The sequence below is a fragment of the Rhagoletis zephyria genome, unplaced genomic scaffold (assembly GCF_001687245.7).
Source record: "Rhagoletis zephyria isolate East Lansing unplaced genomic scaffold, Rhagoletis_zephyria_1.1 Rzeph_scaffold_00013, whole genome shotgun sequence".
Taxonomy (NCBI): domain Eukaryota; kingdom Metazoa; phylum Arthropoda; class Insecta; order Diptera; family Tephritidae; genus Rhagoletis; species Rhagoletis zephyria.
In genome coordinates, this window is record NW_016157097.1 from 767,631 (window position 1) to 790,127 (window position 22,497).

Consider the following 22,497-nt stretch of genomic DNA (forward strand, 5'->3'; position numbering starts at 1 on the left):
AAAAAAAAAAAAAAAAAAAAAAAAAGATTCCGACGAACTGATAACCTCCTCCTTTTTTGGAAGTCGGTTAAAAAGAGGGCTGTCCCGTATAATACAGGACGGATGCTCACCGTAACTATAAGACGGCGCAAAAATGCACAGAAATTGCAAGAGTGGAGTTAGCCAAATAACTCCAGATGCGTGTACATACATATGTATGAATGGAAGTACATATATGTGACCTGGTCTACGAAAAGGGAGCTTACGTGCGAAAACTAGTTTTCTGTGAAAAAGCTGTTAAAAGTAAGCAACTCGTTTCGTCAGTTTCTCATTATCTCGTTAATTGTTNACATTTTTAGTACACTTCTAAGCAAGTTAGGATTTTCTGCTTTTCACCACGTGAAAAAGCATCTCATCTTCCATCCGAATCAACCAAAAAGTGAAAATTGATTTTTTGACACCTAAGCCCCCTTTCCGTAGACCAGGTCACATATACAGATATAAAACGCTGCTTCATTATTCTATCAGCCATAAAGCCAATTATACTTTTTCCATTTACAGCAAAATTGACGAATTGAGAAGTTCATAAACAGGGCGTAGGTGAGAAAAACCATGAGGTTGTAGGAAAATTGACTAGCCGCCATGACTGGGTGAAGTTGTTGTTGTTATTGAGTGTGAAAACGAAAATAGGTTATCAACATTGAAGGTATCAGTTTGCATGTACATATGTATGTAGTTGCGTGTTATGCCGCTGACGTCATTTTTTTGATTGAATATCAAAGGATTTTCGGTTTATGCTGTTTTCAAAGGGACGAATACATATTTACATTCAGGGCGGTATGTATATACATATTTATATACATGAGTGTCATATAAATGCCGGTAAAATTGATAGTTGTGCGCATCATCTAAGTAAACATACATAGTATCTATGCATAAACTTCCAGTTTGTAGGTCAATAGGGTCGTAAGAAGAAAATTGCCAATCAGTTTTGAATTATTTAATTATTTGTAAAAAATAAACGAAGAGCTGGCAAGAAAAGGGACAGAAATATTCGTGGTGAATTCCTGCCCGGGAAGTGGGCATATCTCTAACATACTGCAAACACAAATTAAAAATTTGCTTTATCGAGGCGCTAAATACCATGTGGTCGGCGGAGCTCACCTGCTAGACTTAAAGGTAGAGACGCAGTAGAACTTTATCTCTACCAGTTATTTTCATATTTAGGGAATTTTTCTCGATTTTCTGCGCTATACAAAATGCACGCGAAGGCTCAATTTTTAAGTGAAGAAAGTGTCAGTGGGATAACAGCGGGTCGATTTTCAATCTAAGTGTGTGCCACTCTAAACCAGTTCTAATCTAAGCAATTAACTAAATAAATAACTACTCTTAGGCGTTGACTTTTATGTATGGATGCTACCATTCAACATAAGATATTTAAGGTCAAAGGTCACGAAAATCAGTTTTTTGCAAATATCTCGTTTCCTTTGCGCTGAATGACATTCAAGGTGATTAGAAAAATTGTAGAACGAAAAATTCTCTTCAACTTTTGTTTCAAGTAATTTTATGTACATTCAACCGTTCTTGAGATAGAGCGCAAAGAGTGGGGACCGCGCTTACCTGTATATTAGCGTGGGCCGAAAATCCGCTAAAATAAAAGTTTTTTTTTTTAAATTTCAATTCAAAAGGTCGGTCGGAAAAAATCGATCCATTTGACTATTACACACTCAAAATTTCGAGTAAATTGCGAGTTTTTTTTTTAATTTTTTTCAGTTTTTCGTAAATTACTCGAAGTTTAGGAGGCGTACATGTAAAACGGACCTCAGATTCAGATACAGTGGGTCGAAATACATGTCGATAAGGTGGGTCTGGTTAAAAGCATACCAACGTTTTTTTTTTTTAAATTTTTCAAAAAAATCAGCAATAGAGCGCTTTTAAGTTAAGCGTTTACAATCAAATAAAATAGCAATAGAATTTTAAATTTTATTTTTGTTCGAAAAATAAAGGTTATGTTTTAACGTTTTTCTTTTACTGAAGAAATAAAAGTTTAATTTTAACTTTTATATCGAAAAAATTAAGGTCAAATTTTAACTTTCATATTGAATAAAAAAAAGTCAAAAATTAACTTTTATTTTTGACTAGAAACATACAATTATTTTATGACTCTTTTGAAAAAAGCATAGATACCAGTTACGGGCACTGCTTTGGTTAATTCAAAGCCTCAAGAAAAATGTACATACATATGTACATACACACACCGGCATTATAACTACTCCTTTGACCATTCTATAAGATTTGTCGAATAAGAACACAAACGTACATACATTCATATATATGTACGTACGTACTCGTATGCACATATGGAGGCGTGCATTTCGATTAAATATTGAGTGACCCACATTTTGTTTCCCGGTCAGTTTTCAGCAACTACATATGTACATATGTATAGTATGTTTGTACACTGCAAAAAGAATCGTGAATCGTTTCTTTTTTTTTTGCAACACTGCTTATCGACTAATTTTAATTCCTTGGGGGTTTTCCTTGTTTTGCCAATTCTATTGTGAACTTACATACATACTATATGTACATACATATCATCGTGGGTGACAGTTGTGTATATGTATGTTTATATAATACTACTATATACATATGTATGTATGTACATGGTTAAATATTTTGTTGTGCCATCGAGTAGTGTACATTGTTCTCATTAAATAAATAAGTTATGTAAATATGTACCCGCAGATATAATTCGGTGATATCCGTACTAATGACATGAGGCCAACAAATGTTTGTTTATGCACCTAACTCCATCCATCCACGTTACGGCGGTAAATTCAGATGGCAATTTTGTAGGTTTTCCCCTCGCCTTCGGTGGCATTCGCTAGAGAGTTGGCAGCGTCTCAAGCACGAATTGGCAGAAAACAACCGCATAGTTAGTAGGTGGATTCACTCAAGCTACCTTTAAGAATCGACCTGTGACAGTTTGTCACGACCTTCGGCATGAATGCTGAGGCCAGCAAAAATACATAAATGCAGAAAACTATAAACATTCATACATACATACATGTGTATGTACAAATATCTCTTCAAAGGATGAAAGAAGTATGTTTTCGTGATGTCGCCTTGATATTTAAAAGCTTACATTTATAAAATCTGTTGTACATTGTTGTACATACATATATAGTAGAGTATTTAGTACATATTTAAATGCCTTTTTGACATTGCCACTGGCTGACTCGTTTTCGGAGACATCGCTGGCTGTTGTATTCGCATCTACATACGTAGTAGAAATGTTTATGTAGTTCTACTTCGTAGACGAGGTACAAATAATCGCTGACAGGCGTTTTTTCTTAAAGTCCGTAGCAGTCTGGGAGTGGAAGTTCAAGCACAAATACGTGACAAACAATGCTGTTTTCTTAATGTCTAACCTGTTTACGTAGATTATACGAGAGTTTGTACGTGCTGTATAGTAAAAGTAAAAAAAAGATGTTTTTAGATTTCTTTTATCTAATTTTATAAATGAAAGCTATTTAACTTTGGTCTAATAAACATTTTGGTATTTTTTTTTTTGTACACAATAGCAACCGTGTAGTCGTAAATTTGCCATTAGTACAATACAAAAACATTAGCAATTATTCAAATTGAACGCGTTTCCGAAAAAAGTGTTTATTTAGATACGTGTGTATGTACATAGACTATTTATGATATTCTGCTCCAATAATGCAAATAATTTTATTTGTTATTTGGTTGAGCACAACTACATATGTATACACTCATATGTATGTACATATGTTCAAACTCATTCATACTTCCTAAACACATTCAAGCTGTTTGCGCAATAGCTTCAGGGAAATCTCTCTGGGTGGTCGGGTGCGTCTAAAGCAGCTACGCACGTCCACCGCCAATGACACCTCCATTAAAAAGTAGACAGTTGAGGCCGTTGTTTAGAGTTTGAGCGCGAACTAGTGTTGTGGAAATAGGAACTAATATCCTGAACTATTTCTGGACTAGAGAAATCTCCTGCAGGGGGGGTCCAACTCATTCGCACACTTACGCAATCACATTTTGCGCATGTGTTGAAAGCTCATCGATACACCCAAAAAATTTGCAGATGTAACACAGAGTTTTATTTTTACTGAGGTAACGTAGTTATGCAATGGGAATTGCAGTGAAAATAATAAATAAAATAAAAGGAGGTCATAACGCGTTGACACATCGAAAATCGAATGGCCTTATTCATAAAAAATAAAGTAGCTTTATAAAAGGTTTATTAATTGAAAAATGTATGAAAACGTCAATTTATTTATTTTTTATGAATAAGTCCATACAATTTTTCCTGAAGAATTGGAAAGAAATTACGGATATTTGCTTTTAAATACGGAAGTACGCTGGTCAAGTCGTGGTAAACATTTTTTAATTAAAGGAAGGAGATTCTCTGTTTTTTTTTTTAATTGATTCTATCCAAGCTAATGAGGAACTCCCACTGCTCTAAAAAATGTAGATTTTATTCTTGATTTGGCTGTTTTATGTAACTTAACCAGTGCTCAATTTGTATCTTCAAGGGAAAAACAAGCGTGTCTGCGAACTAGTTTCAATCGTCAATCATTTTAGAAGAAATTTAAAAATGTTAGTAGGAAATCTAAAAGATAAAAACGTTTGCAATTTGACAAAAACCGCTGAAAATTTTGTAGAAAATCGAAATACAGAAAAAATTTATGACTATATTGAAACTTGTGAAAGGTAATATAAGAACTAGGAAAAAAGTTTCGAGGACTTCAATATAAAAAAAAAAAATTAGACTTTCATGAATATCAATTCAAGTGAACAATACATTGAGTTACAATAAGAATTAAAAATGATGGGTGAAGACTTTGAAATTGCACTAGCGGCTGGACAGAAATTTTAGAAACAAATTAGTGATGAAAAATATCGACGATCGAAGTTCCGGACACTGAGATTAGAGCAGAGTTGGTGCGGGTGTCTATAAAGCTGCGGCTAAACTTTCTATTGCAATGGGTATTTGGTCGTCGGTTTTTTCAGGCCGAGGTGCCAGCAATCTTAATTTATGCCAGATGAAACCTTGTAAAGTGATTGAATGGCGTTTTTCTATCCACATGTTCAGACAGCCAGGTGGCCATCAGGATGATCACCTGTAGTCTCATCAAGCAAAGCACTCCGCTTTGACACTCTGCAACTCTTGGTAGCGAGAAACGCGGTATTACTATGCCGTATACCAGGACACTGAGGGATCGCAGGAAATAAAGTCGCCGACGAATTTGCAAGTGTAGTCTCAGCGTCTTCACTTGTGGAACCGGCACCAATTTGTGGCCTCAGTGGCTATCCCTCGAGGCTCATGATCGAAATCTGGGTAAACGCAGAGCGCTATAAGTACTGGAGAGAGGTAGGGGGCATTTGACGGGTTAGACTTTTTGGTAATCTTTTCACAAGGAAAGATATGGGTAGCAATTTGTTGGAATTCTCTCAATAAAAGGGTAAATTCTAAGAAAATGAAGAAAGTTCAGCGACTGGTTTCTCTACTGATAACAGGAGCCATGAAAACAATAGCCACAAAAGCGCTCAACACGCGCTAGCATTTTTACCGACGGATTTATATGTAAAAAAGATGGCATGTAGTACCGCCATTAGGCTCAACGCGACCAAAAAATTAACGCATCCATATATCGGTCACTGCAAAATTCTGAACGACCTTACTCAGTTTCCTGCAACCGATTACATTCCACCCACCCGCTCTTCCAAGGCCATGTTGTCGACCCTTCTTCCCTCAAGGGAGGAATGGTCGATGGAGACTGTCAGGAAAAGCGGATCCATCCATGCCTACACGGACGGATCGAAGCTCAAAAAAAGCGTAAGTGGTGGGGTCTATTCGGAACAGTTAGGCATATCATTCAGCTTCCGACGGTGTCTGGGGACCTGGCCATTGCGATATTCAGGGAAACTGCAAGGCTGACGAACTCGCGCGTCTTGGAACGACATTGCCTGATACAGACATAAGGCATTCTCTCGGAATCCCTCTTCAAACATGCAAATATCTACTGAATGAAAAATTCGTAGAAGTTGCAAATGAAAGATGGCGAATGGAACCGACCTGCCACATTGCCAAAACAATCTGGCCCGCCACGAACGCCCAACGCACCAAGTCTCTACTTAATATAAGGAAGCAGGACATTCGCATAGTGACTGGTGTTCTCACCGGATATTGTCTGATCGGATTACACGCAGCTGGCTGGGCGCACCCTGGAACGACTACTGCAGAAGCTGCATAGATGTAGACGAAGAGGAAACCATCCCACATCTTCTCTGTCATTGCTCCGATATGCCAAAATGGAGAGAAAAAGCTCGGGGGCTATTTAAGCTGGACGTCAGAAGCCTTTGCACATTCTTGCTAAGCACCAAGTGGTTTACAGGGGATGGGAATAATTAGATAAACCCTCATGCGGTACCACAAAGGGCCCTGAGTCTAAGTGAGTCCTACTTCTGGACTGCCGCCCAATCTAACCTAACCTAAGGAACGATATACATGTTTTGAATAGAGCCAATATCAAGATGCTTATTGGTTACTTAACCGGACATATCTTATCACTTGTGCCGACATGTACCGAATTGGCCTATCTATGGAGACGGAGCCTTTGTTTTGAAGAGGGGATGATTATGTGTGATTGTCCGGCATTTACCAGTATAAGACTGCAATAATTAAATTCTTTCACAGTCGATACCTTTAATGTCTGGAATTGATCCATCAAGAAACTATTACCTTTTATTAGAGAGGCTGATAATAACTTGGGCTGTATGGGTTAGCGATTAGCATATCGCCGAGTGCCTTATATTATATTATGCGAGCTTCGGGACATTTTGGAGTTCAAGGTAACAGACTGGCTGATGCTTTAGCTAATTGCTTTTCTTCTATTTGAACTATGTTGGGCCAAGAACAGCGAAATTTGTCAGCCCGTTAGGGATCTCGTGACCGTTGCTGAAAAGGCCAGAGAGAGAAGTTGCGAAATTTCTTCTTCTTCTTAGTCCTGAAAGGACTGCTTACGAGGCAAAATCCACGGGGACGACATACCGTATTACCATTAACGACCCACTTCTTACATCTTGTACTTTCTCTGCAGCTTGCGGCTGTTCGGCCTCTACCAGAGTGAAATGGTCCATTTATGCGTCAGAGTATTCAAAATGGACGAGCTACATACTTTTTCCCTCAACAACCTACTACGATTCATTAAAGAGTCTAGTAAGTTTGCTGAAGCCGCTGAAGCTGAGTGGTTAGACGTGCATGCTAGAACTCTGTAGGACCTGGGTTTGTTCACTGGTCTAAGCAACATCTATGTATATAAGAAAAAGTTGATTCTAAATCTTTAAAACACTGCTTGATTTTCTATAAAACAGCTATAGTTGGGCACGTCATAACTGACTTGGATTCGACAAGCATACTTAAAGGTTCAGCGCACTCAACACAGGGTGACTGTTGTTGTTGTCATCATTGGTCATGGCCTACTGCGAATACACGAAGGAAGAATGTTCTTTCCGATTTTTAACTTTGGAGAAAGCTTCCGGGAAGAAGAAGTGAGTAATCAGAAGCGTCGAACACTTACGAGGTCACTGTCCGCGATTGGCGGACAAAAAGTGCATTTTAGCTTAAATCTCGAATGCGAACAAATGTGGGTAAGGACATTTCGGCATTTTGTTAAAGACAACAATTTTGAAGATTTATCGTCGTGGTCTTATATTGGTTCAAAATAGCATACAAAGCAAAAATATGTGCCAAAAACTGGATGGATTTTAAAAATTTGGAGAAACAAATTTGACAGCCATACTCAGATTACACAATTCGACAAATTTTGAATTTTTCACAACCAGCTGAGTAAAACACATCGTTTCTTGTAGACTTAGCTATGATGACTCATGATTTCGATGTAATACCGAAGTACTAAATATTAAAACTCATATATCTCGAGAAAGAACCCAAAACCGTATTTTTAACACTTTGAGGTTAGGATATCTCAAAATAGTGACGTGCTAGGGCAATTTGGCTTCAGCGCCAGGAATTCTGCTAGAAGCGATGTGATTTACTCAGGTGGTAAAATTTTGTTGAACTGTGTCATTGAATCATGAACAATTTTTTTTCTCGAGAACACGAATTGATCTAGTGAATATGAGTATGAGGTATTCTTCGTATAGCCAACAATTATCAAACGTGATATATGCGCACTTTAGACTTTTTAAAAGTTCATTTTTGTTTCACAGTGTCATAAATAAATATAAGAATTGTCATCATGACTGCAAAAAGCCCGGAGTAACATTTTGTTGGAAGCAATTTATTGATTGCACTTTTTATGTTCTCTGTCTGTTTTTCTATGCCAATTATAATTATTATTTTAATAAAGCTAAACCATGAAAAACTTTCGAAGGCAATGCTTCGAATATTCTATAAGGTTTATGTTAATTACTGTAGCACGTTGCATACTGTGCTTGCAATATTGTTTATTAGTAATTTACGAAGTAGTAGCATTGCCAATATGAGAAATTAATTTTTATTTAAAAGCTCTCATGCTAAACACAATATTACAAGCAAAAACTTATACTACGAAAAGCTCCGCTATTATTTGTTATTATTGATTTCGTTTATGACAGAGTGCGTTTTACGAAAAGTATGTACAATTATAGTAATTCACACAAAGGTAATTGCAACTGGAACAACCTTTTAGTACTTCAACAGAGGTTGCGTATACGCCGAGTTGTCGTTAGCTAATGAGAAATAAAATTATGCATCACCTTAAAAGCAAACAAAAAAGTTCGCCGTACACCGCTGAGACTAACATATTTTTGCAGGGAAATTTCAAAAAAAAAAATGTTTTTTAAATTTTTCAGTGCAACCCATACGTGGCAACAAAGAAAATGTTTAAAAATAGTTTTACTGGAATAATGAAAATACTTCCTTAAAAGATTAATGATTTTTAGCCAGACTTAATTTAGTGACTTTAGGGTGGTTTGTTAGGGTGATAAGAACCGAAATATGGTCGAAATTACTATAACGCGGTACTTGAGTTCAATGAGCTTTGGAACAACTTGAGACAAGAACATGGATGTACCCTACGAATGGCCGAAAATAAATTTGTTTTCGAAATTGCATTGCAAAAATACGTTAGATTCGAAATTGTACGTCTAATGTACATATGCAATGTCTCTATTAAAAATTATATTTCGTAGAAAAAAAATCTATTTGTTTGCATAAAAAAAAATTATTTATGAATAAAAATTTCATAATTTTATGTGATGTATTTTTGAACTAATTTAAAAAGTTTTGTTTTCCAATTTCCTCTTAATTCCATATCATAAGAGTAATTCACAATATGATATAGAGAAGTGTCGTTTTAACAACCTCCGTAGCGCAGATTTTTTTTAGCTTTTAATAAGAGAACGAAACAAAAAAATTTCAAAACAAAAAATTTAATTAGTTGCTTAAGATTTTGGCTTCTCGTTGCAAGAAGAATGTATTTTTGAAGAAAAAACCCTAGATTAGTTTTGTTCTATTTATCATGCAGTTTTTTCTCTGTGAATAGACACTTTATTAATGATGAAATTTATTTTGTAAAATAGCGTAAAAATAGGTTGAACCATTAAAAAAAGTTGTCTATTTGCTTAATTTAGCTGACTATGCGAATAAACGTACTGTTGTAAATGTGCACGTAGTGTAAACTAAAGTTTGAGCATTGTTAAATATACACAAATGTACATATGCATGAGAATGTATATATGTATGTAGGTCCCGGCATACGCACACATTGTATATTTTTCATTTTATAAAATATGAGTGCGTTTATGTACATATTCACATACATATGTATGTAAACTAATGCATTATGTATCCGGTTACAAACGCCTTCAATGACACAGAAAGTGGCACAACAGTTCACAAGTATTGTCTTTTTATGTGACATAGGACGATTCGATGCATGTTAGGGTAGGCAAACATAATATTTACATGTGCATGTAGACACGCGAGGATATTTTTAATATACCCAGCAATAAATCTAACTATCGCAAAATTAGCGTTGATCCATTGAGAATCGTTTAGGTTTTCGTTGTCAAACAGAAGGAGACTTACACCCACAGATGAATTATTGACATCGAAAGGACTTTTTCTGGAAATGTAAAAAAAAGACGTTTGCAAAGCTCTATGTATTTGATTATGGTTACCGCTAACGTAATTAATATATTTATGTATGTATACATGTAAAATCATTAAAATTTTAAAACTTAGATTCAACAAAAAAATTTGCACTTAATTATACTAAAATTAATGGGCTGCAAAACTGCATGCCTAAATATTTTCTAGAAAAATTTAATACAAATTGTGAGATTTTGATGAAGATTGAATTGATGTTTTTTTGTTAGCCTTTTTACTAAGTTTGAAATTTGGATTTATATTGTTTGGTTATAGAATGAACTAAATTTGTATGAATAAAAAGTTTATATAATAAAAAAGTAATCATGAACAAGTGAGGAATACCACATTATTGACAAAACTAAGAAGCGATTTGTGAAACAAGCGCTCTATCTCTTGGAGTTTTAAAAACTCAGACACGGATTGAGCTGCCAATAGCTGACGGCATATTCTCTCATCTTAGACTTTTTATAAAATAGTCCTAATTTGTACTACTGGGTTGGATATGTATATCTTCTCTTAAGTAAATTTCTACAGGCATAGTTTTGTAGTATATATGTACGTTTAGCAATCATGAGTAGTTACGCTCACGCGACTAGTGTGCGTCTCCTGAAAGCGTAACACAATATTCCAGCATTACTTTGGAAAGTAAGGTAAGCACGCGACTGGAATTTGAAAATAGTAAAATTGGAGCTCACGGTAGGAAGAAAAAAAGAAGGAGATGATAAAGGAACAGAAGAAGCAGAAAAATAAAATGAAAATACTATATTAAAAGAGAGCTGGGAAAATAGGAGCAATGCTCTTTTCTTAGGGTCCAGCGGAGTTGCTGATGAGCTTTTCCAGTGAGCACAAGCTTCTTTATTCTTTTGAAACATATTTGCATACATATACTATGTATGTATGTATCATCTATTACGGAAGAATTATTCGGAGCGCCTGCTAAAGGATTTTATCTATTGAGTGAACTATGTTAGAAATTAAATTGCTTTTGTGAGTCAATCAACTCCATATTCCGGTTATTTTGAGAAGATTAAAAATTAAACCAAAACACGGTTGGATGAAAGTTTAAACTTTGAATAACGAAATAAAATATTTTCTAAATGTATTTAAAAGCAAGAAAAGTATATGCCAGCAGCAAGTACCGTGGGCGGAAGGGATTGAAAGGGGGAGGCTGTGCGAAAAGAAGAGACATTTAAAAGCCATACATCTGTATTTTGAATGTTTTAGATTAAAAAAACCAAGTGTTGGAAGTCGCTATCAGGGTTTGAAAAAACTCAAATTAACCAAAAAAAATAATTCGAGAAAATTTTGACTAAAATTCGAGAAAATTTTCACTTTGAGCAGCTATAACTCAGCGAGTTTATGAATTTATATGACTAATAATAATAGTTAAGTAATTTGTTAGTGTTCGGCCGAGCTTCTCCTCCGATTTGCGGCGAGCGCCTTGATGTTATCTCACAAACGAGAGGGACCTACAGTCTTATGTCTAATCCAAACGGTGATTGTATTTTTTATGAGCTGTCTTTCATGGTAGAAACACACTGGGAGAGTCTTCATTGCCCGCCGAGGGGCGACCGCTATTAGAAAAAAACGTCTTCCTTTCTTTCTATTTTGATGTTAATCGGAAAGTGGGCTGGATAAAAGGCTCTGTTAGATGGTAGTGCGCACCAAACCACAAAAAAAATCGTGCTATACATCAATATAATTTTCTAGGACCGATCAAAACGTCTGAAACTGACAGACAGAGGGCGCCCATAAATCACGCAAGTGACTACTTTAGTAACTCCCGGTAGTACAGAGAGAGCCGATGGTGACTACCGCCTAGGACATTGCCTTGTAAAAGTAATCGATGAATTACACTGCAAGTAGTCGGTCGGTAATTGACGGTGTTTATCAGGTAGCTACCGATTCAGCAGTCCTGTAGTCACTCCCCCGTACTGCAGGGTACATACACACGTACACATATATGTAAGAAAGTGCCTATGTATATGTAAAAACATTATGTAAACAAATAAGTATTTTAGTGGATTTTCGAGCGTGTGCACTAATCGCATTAATCAAGCGGAACAATTGGATATGGAAAAGCGATTAGAAATAATTGCCCATTGCACAGGTGATAAATTATAACAAAAAAAAAAAGAAGAAAATAAATACTCGCAAATTAATCGCATTCTTATCTAAAATTCCTAATTTATCGAGAGTGTTATTTTGTTTTTGTTTTGGCCGCTAGCTTTCCTAACTGGATTGGACTTCCTATGGTTTTTATTTTAATTTTAAGGGCTGAATGCATTTTTGCATTCATTTGAAACCAAATGCTGCTTTTGGTTTGCTTGTAAGCTTTCAAAAGCTTTATCACGAAAAATATATGCAGTCTTTTTGAGCCCAAGAAGCGATCATATGAAAGGCTAAAGACGAAGTTAATTTGATTTTATGCCCTCTGGGTTCTTGGTTCTATTTTGAGTTCTGAGGCTTCAGAGCATGAGATGCTATCGAAACCAATATAAGCTTTAGATTAAGCTTTCGTTTTTATGCTCTATGAATAAAGAGAAAGATCACGGATCAGGAGCTATGGCGCACGCTATAGTCGATTGGTTAAAGTCGCATACTATTTATCACTCAATAGAACAAAAGTTTGGTGTAAGGTAAAGTAGCGTTCAAACGTTAGAAAAAGTTTATCTATACGCGATGGCCCATGAACGTAAAATTGAATAAGGAAAAATGAATTAGCAACACGAGTTTACGGGGTGTGCATCTTTGCACATCGATGACGCGGGTTCGACCCCTTGTGAAAGTCTAGAAAAAAGAAGTCTGATGAGGAGATGTGGTGATCTTCGAAATAGCTGCTATAACGTCCAACTTTTAGACTTTGTTGCTTTTTCCATTTTTTCTAATAAAATAATCATGGTACAAAGCTCAATAAAAATATGAAAAGTAAAATTGTAGGTTTGTGAGCGCCATATCTTTTTTAAGGTCGCTTAAGTTATTTTCTGGATGCGGAAAACCCATAACCATCTAACTTTTATAGACCTGATAAAAATGAAATCCTAATTGTTGCTTCTTTGAAAAAAATCGAAAAATTTTAAACATTTAATATTAGGATACCTTAGCTAACAAACATCACGCTGCTGTATTCATATATCATATAGACAAACTCTTTCCGTCTGACTTTTTAACCGACTTCAAAAAAAGGAGGAGGTTACCAATTCGTCGGAATATTTTTGTATGTATGTGGCCGCATAACTTTGGACTGCGTTAACCGATTCCTATAATTTTGAGTTGGTCCCATACTAATTTGGTTTAGATATTTCTCTAAAACAGAGTTCCCCAAACTTTTTTTTCTCGTAGACCCCTTTCGAAAATTTACTGGCTTCGGTGGACCCCCTGCTGATACATTTCTAAATATTTCCAAAGCTCGTAAAAAAATTAAATGTGAAAATTAGATCTAACAAGGTAAATTTGCATCGCGGGTGAATTCAAAAACTAAACTCAGAGTGGCCAAAATAAAAGTAAAATATTTTCATGTGTTCTATTTATAAAAATAATGTGATTACCCACTTGTAGGTTTTAAAAAAAGAGAGCCCGTAAATACATAAAAATACTCTCTCACTCGGAAGAGTTATATTTTTTAAGACCAAAAATGTTCGGTTCACTCATGACTTTGCGCGTGGAGTATATGTAAAATAGTTTATTTGTGTTAATGGCATCATTTTTATTTTTATCGCTGCTAGTTTTAAAGTGAGGCGAAAAATATTTATCACGTATTTAAAACACAAAACTTTTAATTCAGAAACCAAATAACCAAGCAAGCAAGAAGTACAAAAAGTGTTCCACCGTCTCATCTTCTTCAAGGCAAGATGGGCAAATGGACTTGTCATTTACGCCTATCACAGTCAGATGTTTGTGCCTGGTGAAGTGACCAGTCAGCAGTTCAGCAAGTTGTCTGCAGTGTCGTCCGCTCAGTGAGAGCAAAAAATTAGATAGACCTTGTGAGATTAAAGGCAACATGAGTTTTGCCCACCTGCATCCCTTCGATGCCTCTTCTCGTCGTTTCTGAGCGAAGTATTCACCCAGTTTCTGATGGTGGCTTCGATTGCCGAACGTGAGAGTGCTAAAACTGATGGCGGACCGAGGAATGCCTAGTCTGAGCAAACTCTGGCCAAATGATCAGATGTCACATAACCAGGTACTCCAGAGTGACCTGGCACCCAGAGTAAAACAACCTCGTTATGTTCACCATCATATTTTAGTCGAGACTTGCATTGTCGAACTAGTTTGGAAGTACTTAAATAGAGGGCTGGCCAATGCCTTAAGTGCAGCTTGGTTGTCACTACAGACACGTAAACTCCTTCCCATCCACCTATGTTCCACCACGTAGTCCATGGCTTTGAATATTGCAATTATCTCAGCCTGGAAGAGCGAAGCATATTCCCCAACAGAAAAGTGATGCTTATCTGCGTTAAGTTCGAAAAAGACCCGGGATCATGACCCAGAGTCAGTTTTGGAGCCATCAGTGAAGATTCGAATCATGTGAGTACGGTCTCAGTGATGGAGTTAAACCAGCATTCAGTCTCAGGGAACTCAAAATTATAGAATCTCTTCAACAAAGGTAATGGTGGTGTAATATCCTGTAGCAATGAAAAGACACAAGTGCTTAAATCTCTGTCGCCAGCAATTTTCGCCGCGCCCCACTCATTGTCATACCAGCATCCGGTTATTTTTAGTCTGCAGGTGGCCTTTAAGGTTTCCCCACGTATGAACACAAAGTGACGGTAAGTGCAGCACTGCGTCAAGAGCACTATATACCACTAAAAAAATTAAAGTTAATTAAAGAGGCTATCAAGCAACCAATTTGGTTCTTTGCATCAAAACCAGATAAATTTTCGTGGACCCCCATTTACAACTCATGGACCCCCATATTTTGTTCACGTCACCGTGGATCCCCGTCGAGTAGTGGAGGTCCACCTGGACCACTTTGGGAATCACTGCTCTAAAACGTAAAGAACTTGGTACATTATTTTCGAGTTGTTCTAACAAGCTTGCATTTCAACTCCTACGATAAAATTAATAATAAATAAATGGGTGTGAAACCTGATTTTTTATTTAAAGTGGCGGTTTTATTTTTTCTCTCTGATGTCAGGATTTATTTTAAGGGACTTTGATATGATTAGTTCAAAAATTTATTTAAAAAATTCAATGCAATGTATAATCAAAATATGTGTACCAAATGAAAGAGGAAATTTCTTTAGAATTAAAAAAAATAAAATTTTTTGGATTCACAAGGACGAATAGACAAATTTCTATGCTGATAAAGTTAGAAGGACGAATTTCTAGGATTTTATCGAGTTTATATAAGTCCTTAACATATAATTTTTTCAAAAACATATGTATATTGCGAAATTTCAAGGACAAAAATTTTAAAGAACATTTTAAATACTTACCAGTCCTTATGCACCAAAAACTCAAATCTGTTTGAATTCTACAGGATTTCCTCTTTACTTGGATACACATACTTCTTCTCTAAGCACATTTACTGACGTCAGAGTGAAAAACTAATTATCAAATAAAAAAATGAAATATTGCCAATACTGGTCAAGAAACTGTCATCCGTGCAAATTAAAAAACCCAAAAATCCCGGGATTATTTGCCAACGACTTTTGGGACCTAAAAAAGGCCGGGATCGCGGGATTAACATTTAACATTCCTAGCATGATAAAAACATTACAAGGTAAATTCATTCTTTCAATTCGTCGGACATGATTTTTTTCTGACGTTTGCCAACATTTTAAAATCATATAAAATTGAAAATAAAAAAANTCGTTAGTAAGTCTATTCATGATGAAATGTCAAAGCATACTGAGCATCTTTCTCTTTGACACCATGTCTGAAATCCCACGTGATCTGTCAAATACTAATGCATGAAAATCCTAACCTCAAAAAAATCACCCGTTATATATAATAAAATTTAGACAGCAATTTCTTCATAGAATATCAATACATTTTTCACTTCTGCCAACAGCCAGTTTCAGGAAAGTAATTTAAGTGAAGAAAGATTTTTTGTATTTAAATTTAATGTGCAAACTGACAGAAAGAAAATAATACTTTTGCACTGAAATTACTGATGAAAGTGGCAGTAAGAGATTGTTTCAGAAGTATAAAAATATTTTTTTCTGTCAAATTTTGCGGCAAAGTAAGAGTCCAAATCGGTTGGAGACTCTTGTCTTTCATCTAGATTAAATATCGCAGGTTAATATTCAGGGCTTAAGCTTATAAGGGAAATCTCAGGAAGGTAAACCACTTTAGAAAAGTATAGTACCTAATAGATGAAATTTTTGGATAGAAAAAATTAAGTTTGCATTTCATGAGCTGTTTTTATACTCGTATGAAACCTTTATTTGTAAAGGTTTACTTTTGCTTTCTCCCTAATTGCCGGTTTTGATGACGTTTTGTAAAGCCTTTTCGAAAAAGTAAAAATACCTCCTTAATATAGATATTAATGGGTTAAAATTTGTGAAAAAAGTGCTAGCAAGGTTTAAATTCGTGTTTCTGAAAAAATGATTTCCGAATTTATTAGAAATCGTTTTTGACTATTGCTGGGACTAACCGTGTATTCGGATATCCGAATATTCGTGTATACGGATCAAATCCGGATATCCGTTCTATTTTTTATTCGGTTGTTCGGTTAATATCCTTTACTTTGCTCTAGGGATATCCGATTACTATCTCTTATATTTTTTATACAAATATCCTGTTAAAATCCGTTTATTTTGCTCTCTTAATGTCCGGATAAAACCCGTTGAATTTGCTATCCATATATTCGGTTAAACTCCGTTCATTTTATTTCCCGAATATTCGGTTAATATCCGAATATCCGGATGTTCAAAAAATTCGGGTAGAACTCCCAGTTCTTATTTAGACATGAAGCGTTTTCATAGTCAAAATAAAGTCGACTCTAAAGTTAGTTGCAGCGAAAAAATTTTGTAGTGTGGTAGAGCAAAACCGTCATAATCCTTAGAAAAAAGAAATTTATGGATTACTCAGATTTGAATTCTGCCAGCTTTGAGTATAAAATGCATTCACACATTTATTGTTTTTACAAAATGCCAGTGTGAATTTGTGAAATTATTCGAAATAAAACTGTAGTTAATAAAAGTAAGTACTTACTGCTTATACGTACAATTATCTAAATGTGTCTGCGTTGCGGCTAATGTTAGTTAAAGTTGCTAAAATGATGCTAATTCGTCGGTGCTAAGATTTTGTGGGTTTTTACTTTGCAGTCTCCAGCAGTTATGTGGGGTATTTAGTATGAATTTGATTGCAGTTGTTGTTCTTTACTTTCCCTAGTTTATTTGTAGTGTAGACGAGGGTACTTTTTTATTGGTTTTAAACACTTTTATTATCTTTTTATTACACTTTTTTTTAGTTTTTTACTTTTAAACTAAATTTTACTAGTAACTGTGGGTTTTCTGCGGCGGCAACTAATTGGTGGGCTTTTTCTACAAGCGTTCAGTCAATGCTACACGGAGAAAGAAGGTGTTAATAAATCTAAAAAAAAGATATGTGATAGTGTTAGTAAGTAGATGGGTTTATTATGGGGTCGATTATATCAGCTAAATGGGGGCTTCACCACTGACGTCTAAGCCACTTGCTTATAGAAATTGTGCCGTGCTGGGTTTGTTTTGTTCTTTGCTTCCAAGCTTGATGCACCTGAGCGAGGTTCCTTTTCTAAGTACTGTCCGGTTGTTTGTGTGTTTAAAGCACTGGACTATGTACATATGTATGTACATGTATTAGGGCGGTCAAAAAAAAAAACTTAAGTTGGAATCTTAATTCTGTCACCCCCTCGGAATGTTCCATACCGGAATAAAGCAATATTATTTTAAAATCAATAAATATCCAAAAGTCGCTCAAAATTTAGGAAAGAAGTAAATTTTTCATAGAAATGATGTAGAATTGTTTTAAATTAATATTTTTTGATCGGAAAACTATTTCTCTTTAGGAGACTTCTAATAATAATACCCAACTTAACCATTTTTTAACCGTTTTCCAAAAAAGGAGGGGGCTATCAGTTATGTATATATGAGAATTGAAGTTGGGTTTTTTTGCTTAAAAATTACTTGTTACCTATAGAAAATCGCTGGTAATCAAAAATGGTAAAATAAACAATTGGGTGTTATTATTGGAGGTATCCTAAAGAGAAACAGAGTTTTCTGAACGAAATATTCTAATATTCATTAATTCGATACCATGTCCAAGAAAAATCTTTTTTCCCAAAATACATAATTTTATTCGGCACAGAATAATCGTGGGGCGAGCGCATTAAAATTCCGACTTTACATTTTCACATGCATTTTTGGACCTCCTTACTGTATATTCATACATACATAGATACGTACTTATTTGTTTTCTAAGTATTTCACGCTTTCGTTAATTGAGTTTCGCTTCAAAAGGCCACCGCCATTACCAGTTATTTGTGGGTGTGGGCATTCGACTCGATACTCCCTCAATGAGTTGTTCAAATTTATATTAAATCCGCATTTGTTTTTGTGTTTTTAGATTCTTTAGTCAATTGTTACGTGTAAAGGACGTTATGCATAATTAATTCTATTTGTTTATTTTCTGTTTCTTTTATTTTTCTCTTTTTCTACCCAAAGCTGCATTACGTCAACGAAAATTAGTAACGAGCCGCACAGCGACAACCAGCAACGAACATCAAACCACTCACTGAAACAGCTTTAATACAATGAAGCTCACACAGTAGACCGTACGGGCATGCATTAAGAAAAAAATAACAACATTTATAAAAAAAAAAATAGCAACCAAATAAAAACGAACGAATTGAAGTTATAACAATGGAGGAACGAACAATAAATGTGACGCGATAGCAGATGCGATGATGGTGGAGCTGGCACTGAAGTGGTTGGTTTAAGTCAGATTTGTTTGGCAGTTTATTTGTGCGGTTTTAAGCTTTTTGATAAAGAATCTTTTGTATTAAAAAATTTTAAAGTCAATTTTCTTTTGTTAAACACATGCACGATGAGTAATTTGTAGTAAGCATTTAATAAATAAGAAATTGTTTCCGAACAATCTGGTCGCAGACTCGCAAGCACTTATGCAAGCTAGTTAAAATGTACATACATACATATGTACATGTAAGTGTGTATTTATGCAATTCCACAGCTTGACTTAGGTTAGCTCAGCGCTTACATTAGCCCAGCACTTAAGATTGTGGCCGAAACTGCCAGCTACCAATGCTTATTTGCGAAACCCCGGTTTTCTATTTCTATACACTGAGTTAAAGATAGATCTATCTATCTATCTATCTATAATAGATATTTATGTATCTATGTATGCACATAATTGCAATCAAATTAGCACTCCGATTTTAGCAAACGTGGTGGCTGAGAGTTCTCATACACGCAGACACTGCACGCGCACAACAATACATATAGCCTGGCGTAGCAGAAAATTCACAATATTGCCAAACTGATAGTAATCTTTTGGCCTATAACCCATTTTTTGCGAAATTTTCTTATAGTTTTCACATAAAATTTCACATGTACTGAATTAACTAAATATCTACCTACTCGTATTTCAAAGTTTAACACATAAATTCTAACACTTCATCCACAATAGGCAAAAAACTCTACCTTCGAAAGTTTCTCAAAACGCGGCTCAACGTTCTTCTGTCTTAAGTACTTTTTAACCGTTCAACCAATCGGCTGGGCGAGCGTGAGAATTGGAACTGAGTTAATGCATTAGCTTACCAGCTAACAAAAGTAGCAGCGGCTTTCCAGTGAAGCAAGAAAAAAAAGCGCATACCAAGGTACACATACGCATACATACAAACCTCCATATATAGTACACACCCTGCAGGGAAAACTAAGTATACTACCAGTTCCCGCTAAACTAGTGCTGTCTTCTATCTTTCCTTTTACAACTAGTAGTATTTTCAACAAGACGAAACATCCCCAGTTAAACAAATGAGTGCCTTTTTTTCTTGCGGTGCTACAACAGTTACAATGGCTAAGGGACTAGAGCGCTGGTTTGTCAATTTGAGACATACGAGGCTGGAGTCCTCAGACAGGAGACATGTTTTAAATTTAATTTTTAATTTAATTAAGTTAATTATATGAAAAAGGACTGCGCCTAGACCATGATCCGAAAATGAAACTTCCGTCAATTCATTTCCAATCCAATGAATACTGCAAATGATTTGTATTACTTATTATATTAGCGCTAGTCGCATTTTCTCAAGTAGCTTTTGAAATTTTTACACCTACTTGAGAAAACGGTCTTAGTCTTAATTTTTTTATTCGTATTCGTCATTCTCGTGTCGTATTCGCATTCTTCTTCTCGCACTCGTCTTCATTTTTGTATTCGTATTAGTCTCAGCAATCGTTTTCGATTTCGTATTCGTCTTTGTATTAGGTTTTAAATTCGCACTCGAAATCGTGTTCGTCTTAGTATTCATGTTTCCATTCGATTTCGTTTTGAACTTTGTATGCTTTTTGCCTTCGTATTCATGTTCCTTCTCGTCCTCGTATTCTTCTTCACCTAAGGTCTTTGTATTCGCTTTCGTCTTTGTCTGCGCTTCTTTACGTCTTCGCTTTATTGTTCGTCTTCTTGTTCGTCTTTTTCGTCTTAGTCTTAATCTTAGCCATACTATTGGTCCTGGTTTTGGTATGAGTCGCCTTTTTACAATGCATTAATCCTTTGTCGGTACTACAACACATATCTTCCATACAAGTAACTGTTCAGATATGAAATTTTGCGTTGTAACTTCGACATTTAAGAACACACGATTTTGCACTACATTCACTTAAGATTAATAAAAAATTGACAGTAAAATTTATCAAGAACTGGTAATTAATTTTTTCTTTGAAAATTGAACAATAGTAATAAAAAGGGGCCAAATATTGTCTTATTGGTCAACCTCTTCATCAGCTTATACCAGGTATGGAATTAGTATTTTCTGCCAGTTGAAAAATTTACTGAAATTTAAGTTTACTGACCGGCTTGCGTTTTCACTGCTGGGTATTTACATATATATGTACATGCATAGCATAGCATACTCTCCAAGAGCGTCAATGTGTCAACTTCAAGTCCCACTGGTATTGGCGTGCCTTCCAAATAGCCACTGATTGTGAGTAAAAGCTTCTGAACACCTACTTTGCCGCCTGCTCGTCATGCAGTTTCACTTCCAATAAATAACAAAAAAGAAGCAACTTAATTCCGCCATAAAGTGTTCTCTCAATAACACATACATACATCAGTGCACGGACTTTACCACTTTATTGGTAGATCTACCAACTTTTTAGCTGTATTCTATTTTCTACCATTTTTACCAACAAAGGCAAAAAATCTACCGATATTTTCCGGGAAAAACAGAGATTTAAATGAACGCAGTGTATGCATAGTTTGTCATCGAACACACCTAAAATAAAAACAAAAAGTTAACTCTGAGCATAACCAATTTAAAAGTCAAATAGCATCTCAATCAGCTGTTTTTTTTTAATTTTTCGTTTGAAAAACATTTTTATTTAAGGCATTTTAAATGTAATTTTAATCAAAAAACTTTGAAGTGGAGATATGTAATTGTTTGAGCTTGTTTTTAAATTAACACAGGGCTTGAATTACGGCATCCGTGATGGAATTAAATTCGAATCGAAAATAGTTTTGAGATAATCTCAATGAAATTACGGTATTAGGTAGCGAGCTCGCTTTTTCAATTCAAAATGACTTTTAACAAACAGGTTCTCTCGAGAGAGGTCATTTTCTCTTCAAAACTGTAATTCATTGAGTTGTCCAATGATATTTTTATGTTTAGTCATTAATAGGGGTAGTTCAAGATGATATCTTAATGACAGTTAAATAAAAATGTGAAATTTTTAAATGCAAGTTCCTTATAATTCCAACCTACAGAAAGCACAGAGATTGTTTGTCAAAAGTCCACAGATTTTATTTCATTCGATTCAAGTGGAGTTTTTTTCGATCACGGGTGCCATAATTCGGGCCCAGTGTTATATATATGTTTTTGTTGAAAATGAAATTTTATAATAAACTACAATTATTCCAGGAGTACAGAAACAAAAATTACAAAAAACCACGCATAATTACAGTAAGAATTACACAGATGCATCATTTTGACATTAAGAACCACCGAGGCGAAAATTCAGCTGCTCCGATAACACCACCTTATTTATTTTACCTTTTACCATTTTTTGTATCTAAAATCTACCAATATTAATTTTTTCGAAGTCCGTTCACTGACATACATACTCACTTCCGTCGTTTGCTTATTTGTTTTCCGACTACCACAATAGGCGCTCTTT

At 35.3% G+C, this 22,497-nt stretch overlaps 1 protein-coding gene across 10 annotated transcripts in view; it reads right to left on the reverse strand.

Annotated features, from left to right (window-relative positions):
- Window positions 1-19,909, reverse strand: part of Gdap2 (ganglioside induced differentiation associated protein 2) — a 93,484-nt gene extending 73,575 nt beyond the window's left edge. For 2 of the 10 annotated variants that reach the window (XM_017611886.1, XM_017611833.1), the window contains exons 1-2: window positions 19,813-19,909; window positions 17,340-17,678 (exon numbers count right to left, since the gene is read on the reverse strand). The gene's annotated coding sequence lies outside the window, so the exon portion shown is untranslated. Of the gene's footprint in view, window positions 1-17,326; window positions 17,679-18,558; window positions 19,234-19,745 lie in introns of those variants that run through there. The other 8 variants (XM_017611878.1, XM_017611827.1, XM_017611895.1 and 5 more) reach the window with 6 other exon arrangements.
- Between the last annotated feature and the right edge of the window lie 2,588 nt (window positions 19,910-22,497).